General features: G+C 42.2%; 1 long non-coding RNA gene across 1 annotated transcript; it reads right to left on the bottom strand.

Moving 5' to 3' along the window:
* Positions 1 to 317: 317 nt before the first annotated feature.
* LOC138649787 (uncharacterized) lies at positions 318 to 6704 on the bottom strand. Its single transcript, XR_011315362.1, has 2 exons — positions 6182 to 6704; positions 318 to 824 (listed from the first exon to the last, which is right to left on the bottom strand). It is a non-coding gene; the product is annotated as an uncharacterized lncRNA (long non-coding RNA).
* Positions 6705 to 6936: the final 232 nt, after the last annotated feature.

Raw genomic sequence — 6936 nt, 5'->3', positions numbered from 1 at the left:
GAGCACATCTCCCTCTCTGGGCTTTGCCCTCCCTTTATATAGAAAAGAATTATACTTTTACAGACATGCGCACAAGCGCTCATATTTCACTATCTCTTACATAAACAATCTATACCAGTCTTTATCAGTAGAAAGTTACATCATCTAGAAGGTGAATAAAGGCTGCTATTGAAAGAAGGAATGCACACATGATTACTTCCATAAAAGGAAATGTCAAGTCAGCAGAAATGTATCTTGTTGTAAGCCAGATTTCTCAGGAAGAAGACAAGATGGATTGTTTTAGTTCAGTCTGATCTCCACAATTCCCCCCTTTGACATTTTCTTTTATTTATTTTATTACCACAGGGCCAAAGACAAAGCCTTTATTTGGTATTACACATGTACATGCTTGTATTCAATAAGAGAATCAAATCTAGTATTAATTCTTCCGTTTAACTCTCGCAACCTTTTCTTTGTTTTGCAATAAGTAATGGGTACAGATCCAACAATCTGTCAGGGTTTGTGTATTGTTTAACAAGTCATGCACTAATTTTCTATGATGTTGTACGAATCTATTGTTCAAAGGGGCTAGAGAATTCAGTCTATCCCACGCCTCCGTTGAGGTTATCATTATTAACATCAATATCATGAGTTTATACTGCTTTTCTTGCAATGGCTTGCATGTATCCATGATGCCTTTCCTTCAAGCTTGACTGATGTAGGTGTTGTCAACAGGACTTGGAAGGGTCCGTCAAACCTTGGTTCTAGAGCCTTTCTGGTGTGTCTTTTTACATAGACTTGATCACCTGGTTCCAACTTGTGACTTCCTTCTGTGTTGTCAGGATCTGGAAGGGAAGCAAAAACTTGTGCATGCACCTTAGTTAATTGTTTCTGAAGATTTTGCACATAAGAAGTCAATGACTCAATATTTAACACAAGTTGCTGTGGAAAATAACATCCTAAATTGGCAGTCCTGCCAAACAAAATTTCATATGGAGACAGTTTAGTCTTACCCCTTGGGGTATTGCGTATTGAGTAAAGGGCCAGTGAAAGGCATTCTGTCCAAGGCTTTCCTGTTTCAGCCATGGCTTTCTGTATTTTTAATTTTAAAGTTCCATTCATGCGTTCTACCTTACCAGAACTTTGAGGATGGTACGGAGTGTGTAACTGACTTTCAACACCCAACATTTTCAGTACATTTTGAAATATTTCTCCAGTAAAATGAGTACCCCTATCTGACTCGATCACTTCAGGGAGACCGTAACGGGGTATCAGTTCGGCAACTAGCTTTACAGCAGTGTTTTTAGCTGAAGCCTTCCGAACTGGATAGGCCTCTGGCCACCCCGAGAACATGTCCACACATACCAACACATACTCATACCCATTACTTTTTGGCAGCTGGATAAAGTCTATTTGTAATCGCTGAAACGGGTAGAGAGGTCGGACGTGGTGCTTCATAGGGGTCTTTGCTGTCTGTCCGGGATTATGTGTCAGGCATATAGCGCATGCAGCACAATAGTCTCTTGCATAGTTGCCAAAACCTGGAGCCAACCAGACTTGCTTTGCCAGTAGTGTCATTGCATTTGCAGACACATGCGTAGGGTGGTGCAGTCCACCAACTACAATCGGATACCAGGCTCTAGGTAGACATATTAGTCCATCTTTCTTCCAAATTCCCGCTTGTTCTTCTGCCCCTTCCTTTTTCCACCTGTCCCTCTCCTCTTCTCCTGCATCTTCCTGTGCTTGTCTCAGTCTATCTTCAGTATTTTCTGTGAGGTTTACAGTATGAACCTGTTGTAAGGGTTTGACTGCTGCTGCTTTGGCTGCTTTATCAGCCCTATCATTTCCCCTAGATTCCCTAGTGTCGAGTCTCACATGTGCAGCTACCTTGATTACTGCTACTTCTTTTGTTTCTTGTGCAGCCTCTAAGATCTGTTTGATCAGAGAAGCATGTTTTACAGGTTGTCCTGACGCTGTCATGTAACCTCTAGCTCTCCAGATTACTCCAAAATCAAACACAATACCATGTGCATACCTAGAATCAGTGTATATATTAGCTGTCTGGTTCTCAGCTATTTTAAGAGCTTCAATCAATGCTGTTAGTTCTGCTTCTTGTGCAGATTGTTTCGGTGGAAGTGGTTCTGCTTTGAGAGTTTCAGATTCTGACACAACTGCATACCCTGTATGGAAGTTACCTGTGTCATCTGCAAACCTACTACCATCTATAAACAGCTCTAAATCTGGATTTTGAAGTGGTGTTTCGGATACATTGGGTAAGCCTACCGTTTCTTGTAAAATGAGCTCTGTACAATCATGTGTGTCTGTAGGGAAAAAATTTGCGTGTGTATCAGTGTCCTTATTCCCCCCTTCAGACTCGAGAGGTAGCAGTGTAGCTAAATTGAGAGTCTGAAGCCTTGCAAATGTGATAGTAGAGGGGAGCAACAAAGAACACTGTAGCCGCAAATGTCTGGCCATGGAAATGTGTTTTGGTTGGACCTGGTTTAATATCCCATAAACATCATGTGTAGTTTGAACTGTGAGTGGATGCTCTAGGACAATTTCTGATGCTTTGTCCAACAATAGTGAGACAGCAACAACTACACGTACACAGGTTGGCGCTGCTCTAGCTACGGGATCTAACCTTGCTGAAAGATATGCAATTGGTCTTTGTTTCCCTGCATGCTTCTGGGTAAGAACTCCTGTAGCATGGGAATCAACTTCTGCAGCCATAAGCTGAAACGGTTTGGTGTAGTCTGGTAGCCCTAACGCTGGAGCTGAAACAAGGGCATCTTTTAATTGTTGGAACGAAATCTGACCTTCTTTTGTCAACAAATAAGGTTCACTTTTTACACAGTCATACAGTGGTTGCATTAGTTGACTTGCATGTATAATCCATTGTCTACAATGAGACACTATTCCTAAAAATGCTCGTAGCTGTTTATGATTTCTAGGCTCATTCATCTGTCTTATTGCTTCAGTTCTTTGTGGTGTAAGATGCTTTTTACCTTGAGAAATGCAATGACCTAGAAAGACCACTTTGGTCTGACAAACTTGTAGCTTTTGTCTATTCACTTTACACCCTTCTTTTTCTAAAAAACATAGTAAACTCACAGTGGACCTTTCTGCAGTTTCTAGATCTGGGCAGCAAAGTAGTAGGTCATCCACATACTGCAAAATTACTACCTGTGGTTCGGGTTCAAACCTCTGAAGGACTGTTTGTAGGGCATTTGAATAAAGAGTAGGGGAGTGTATCATTCCCTGTGGAAGGCGTGTCCACGCCAACTGTTTGCCCTTAAATGTAAATGCAAACAAATGCCAACTATCTTGGTGTAAAGGAACCGAGAAAAATGCATTTGAAAGATCTATTACAGTAAATACTTGAGAACTAGCTGGTATCTGTGATAGTAACGTATGAGGATTGGGTACAACTGGGGTGATTGGATCTAGAACTTTGTTTATTTCTCTTAAATCATGTACCATACGATATTTGGGCATAGAACTCTTATCAAGAGTTCTCTTTTTGACTGGATACAGAGGAGTGTTAGCAGGTGATTGTATCTCTACCAAAACTCCTTTCTCTTTATATCCCTCTATCTGTTTTGTAATCGCTAGTTCCTGCTGGGCACTCACAGGGTATTGTCTGAGCTGTGGGAGAACAGTTCCTGGTTGCACAGATAGTTTTACAGGAGAGATATGCAATAGTCCCACATCAGTGTCACCCTGTGCCCACAGTGTTTCTGGGACCATTGAGAGGTCTAGATCTGTGGTGTACTCTTTTTCTTCAGCATAATCCTCAAAAGCCTGAATTCTAACATATTGTTCTAATGTTTCTGCATCATCAGGGATAGTCAGTATAACTGTGCCATCTTCCCTAAAATTGATGTTAGCTTCTAATTTCTTTAGGACATCAGTTCCTAACAAACATGTTGGGGCACCTCTGGCATACAAAAATCTGGATGCAAAACATTTAGGTCCTAAGGAGACCTCTAGGGGCACAGTATATGGCAGTGTTCGAATTACCCCATCATAACCCTCAGCAAAAGTTGTTTGTTCTGAAATATCTTCCGGATTCGGAAGAAAATCTTGATTCAAAATTGAGGAAGTTGCACCTGTATCTATCAAAAATGGAATCTCTCTCCCCCCCACATTCACCTGTATCATAGGTCTTCTAGCTGGTAGGGAAGTTTGTAACACATCGAGTCAATCTGAATCTGGTATGGGACCATCTATGATGGTAGATTTCTGCTGGTTGTCCGTTTGGGGAGGGTTATTTCTGGGAACAAATTTGCCTGACTTTATATCTGCCAACTTCTTCCTGCACTCTCTTTGGAAATGACCTGGCTTTTTACAGTAGTGGCAAGGAAAGTTGTGTCTCACTCTTCCTCCTGTATTAGCTTGTGCTATTCTAACAGGCTTACGATTCTCTCTCATATCCATGACTATTCCTAAACATCGTTGTTTCACAATATTTGGTTGTTCAATTGTTCTCCAATCTGGAGTAGAGGATTTAAATTTTTCTCTGATTTTCGGATCTAGCCCCTCTATTAATTGTTTTGTAAAAAGTCTCCTTACTGAAGCATCAGTCAAATCCAATCCTTCATCCCTAAAGCTATTTTCTAATTCTTGACTATATTCTTCAATACTTTGCCCAAATTTCTGCATAATCACACCCGTAGATCCCCTTTCCCTCTGTTTTTCTCTCATGAAAATTATTAATGCCTCTGTGAACTGGGTACCTGATGCTTCTGTCTGTAAGGCACCCCCTTCTGCCACTGGTCTATTGGGCTGTAGGTGTGTCAATAATTCCTGAAAAAGTCCGGGGGACATTTTCATTCTACATAATTCTTCCCCGTCCGCCCAGACCCCAGCATGAGTCTGCATGATTTGTTGTATGTATTGTGCAAATCGGATGGGATATTGAGTGGGATCAGGCGCATTATGCAGGAGGGACATACCTTCAGCAGGGGACCAAGGAAAATACTGTCGGGTCTGGTGATATCTAGTTCCCATTACCCCGTCAGCACCAGGTTCCCTAAAGGGTCTTGGTACTACCCTAACAGGGGCAAGTACAGCGCCATGTCTAGGTGTACCACAGACTAGGCAATCATTTCTCCAATCTGGATTTTGTTGTCCACAGTGTGAACATACCCATCCTCCTACCCCACCAAGATTGGGATACAAGGCTGGAAATTGTTTTCCTCCTTCTGCTCCTCCAGATGGTACAAATGATTGGGCTTTTGGATCTAGGTAAGGTGGTGGGATTATGTCACAACTTTTTCCCTTCCCCATAATCCATTTGGAAGTGTCTGGATCATACTTCCAATTCTCCTCTTTAGCTGTTTTTGAGACCTCTATCATACAGTGTATGATTTCTTCCCACCCATTGTCTTTGATAATTCCACCTCGTTCTTTACTCAGTCTTTCCCATTCAGTGCTAAACATAAGTGCTTCTGAAATTCCCAATTTTTCTCTTACCCTTCTAATCTGACTTCTGACTGTCTTCCCACATCTTTCCTGTATGATATCTGCTGCTTCCACTTGTCCTAAGACGGTTTTTGTCTGTTTATTTCCCATTTTTCTTTTTTTTTTTTTTCAATATTAGCTATTTCTACCCCAGGTGACGTTTGGACAATCACTTATCCTAGGTGATGTCTCGTTGCCTTCTCTCCTAGGGAGCTAAAATATTGAAGGGCTGATCTGCTCCATTCTTTCTAATGTGCAGAATGTACTTAAGTGCTATTATGCACGCAAACAGACCCAGCAACACCATACAGATCACAAAACTTTCTGTGTCAGTTAGCATACTTGTCCCAGGCTCATGGACCCGCGTCCTGGGCTCATTCTATCAAACCTTATCCAGAAATGAAGGAGGTTAAGCACTTAAATGAGAGTCAAGCATGGGCGGAGGTCTCCCCGAAAGGACGCAACCACATGACCCAGTTAGGCTGACTTCCGTGTATAAGGCTTATACCCCAACTATTTCGGCTTATTTTTCTACGCACTTTTGCTCTTCTTTCACAACATACCACAACCTTCACTCTGTTCACACACTGCCAGGGACAGGACTCATAAATCTATACAATATAGTAACCCGAGTTTTATAGGTATCTACTCACTACTAGACTAACCCAGCGTGACACGGCTCATAGAGATCTTTCGGATAATACAAGGCAGATAAAAGAGAACTAATAATGTCTCTTACCTGGCCAGGTTTTTCAGTTCATTTGCCGTCCATTATCCCAGATCTCCATTGTCCGTATCCGCAGGTGAATCTCGAGCAAATACTCTCATCTCGGGTCCCCGTTCGGTGCGCCAAAGAAATGTTAAGTCCTTCTCAGTCCCTGGCTTACTAGAGGTAGGGATCCAGAGTAGATGACACGCAAACAAGGTATTGTGTGATCATGTACAGGGGAAGCCCAGGAGCACATCTCCCTCTCTGGGCTTTGCCCTCCCTTTATATAGAAAAGAATTATACTTTTACAGACATGCGCACAAGCGCTCATATTTCACTATCTCTTACATAAACAATCTATACCAGTCTTTATCAGTAGAAAGTTACATCATCTAGAAGGTGAATAAAGGCTGCTATTGAAAGAAGGAATGCACACATGATTACTTCCATAAAAGGAAATGTCAAGTCAGCAGAAATGTATCTTGTTGTAAGCCAGATTTCTCAGGAAGAAGACAAGATGGATTGTTTTAGTTCAGTCTGATCTCCACACCTGCCTATGATCGGAGCTGTGAGCTCCGATCATAGGCTGGTGCATAGCAACACCAGCGTCACCAGGGCCTTCTTTGATTGGTGGGATCGATGTGATCATCGATCCCACCAATCACAGGTCACAGCAGCGGTGTGACCGCTCTGTGACCTGTCTCACCTGCCCCTGACCTGTGTAACTGCTCTGAAGGAATCCTCACACTTGGTGAGGATTCCTTCAGAGCGGTCACGCTGCGAGA

The sequence above is a fragment of the Ranitomeya imitator genome, chromosome 1 (assembly GCF_032444005.1).
Source record: "Ranitomeya imitator isolate aRanImi1 chromosome 1, aRanImi1.pri, whole genome shotgun sequence".
Classification (NCBI taxonomy): domain Eukaryota; kingdom Metazoa; phylum Chordata; class Amphibia; order Anura; family Dendrobatidae; genus Ranitomeya; species Ranitomeya imitator.
The sequence above is the reverse complement of the archived record's forward strand: the minus strand, read 5'-3'. Positions and strand labels throughout refer to the sequence as shown.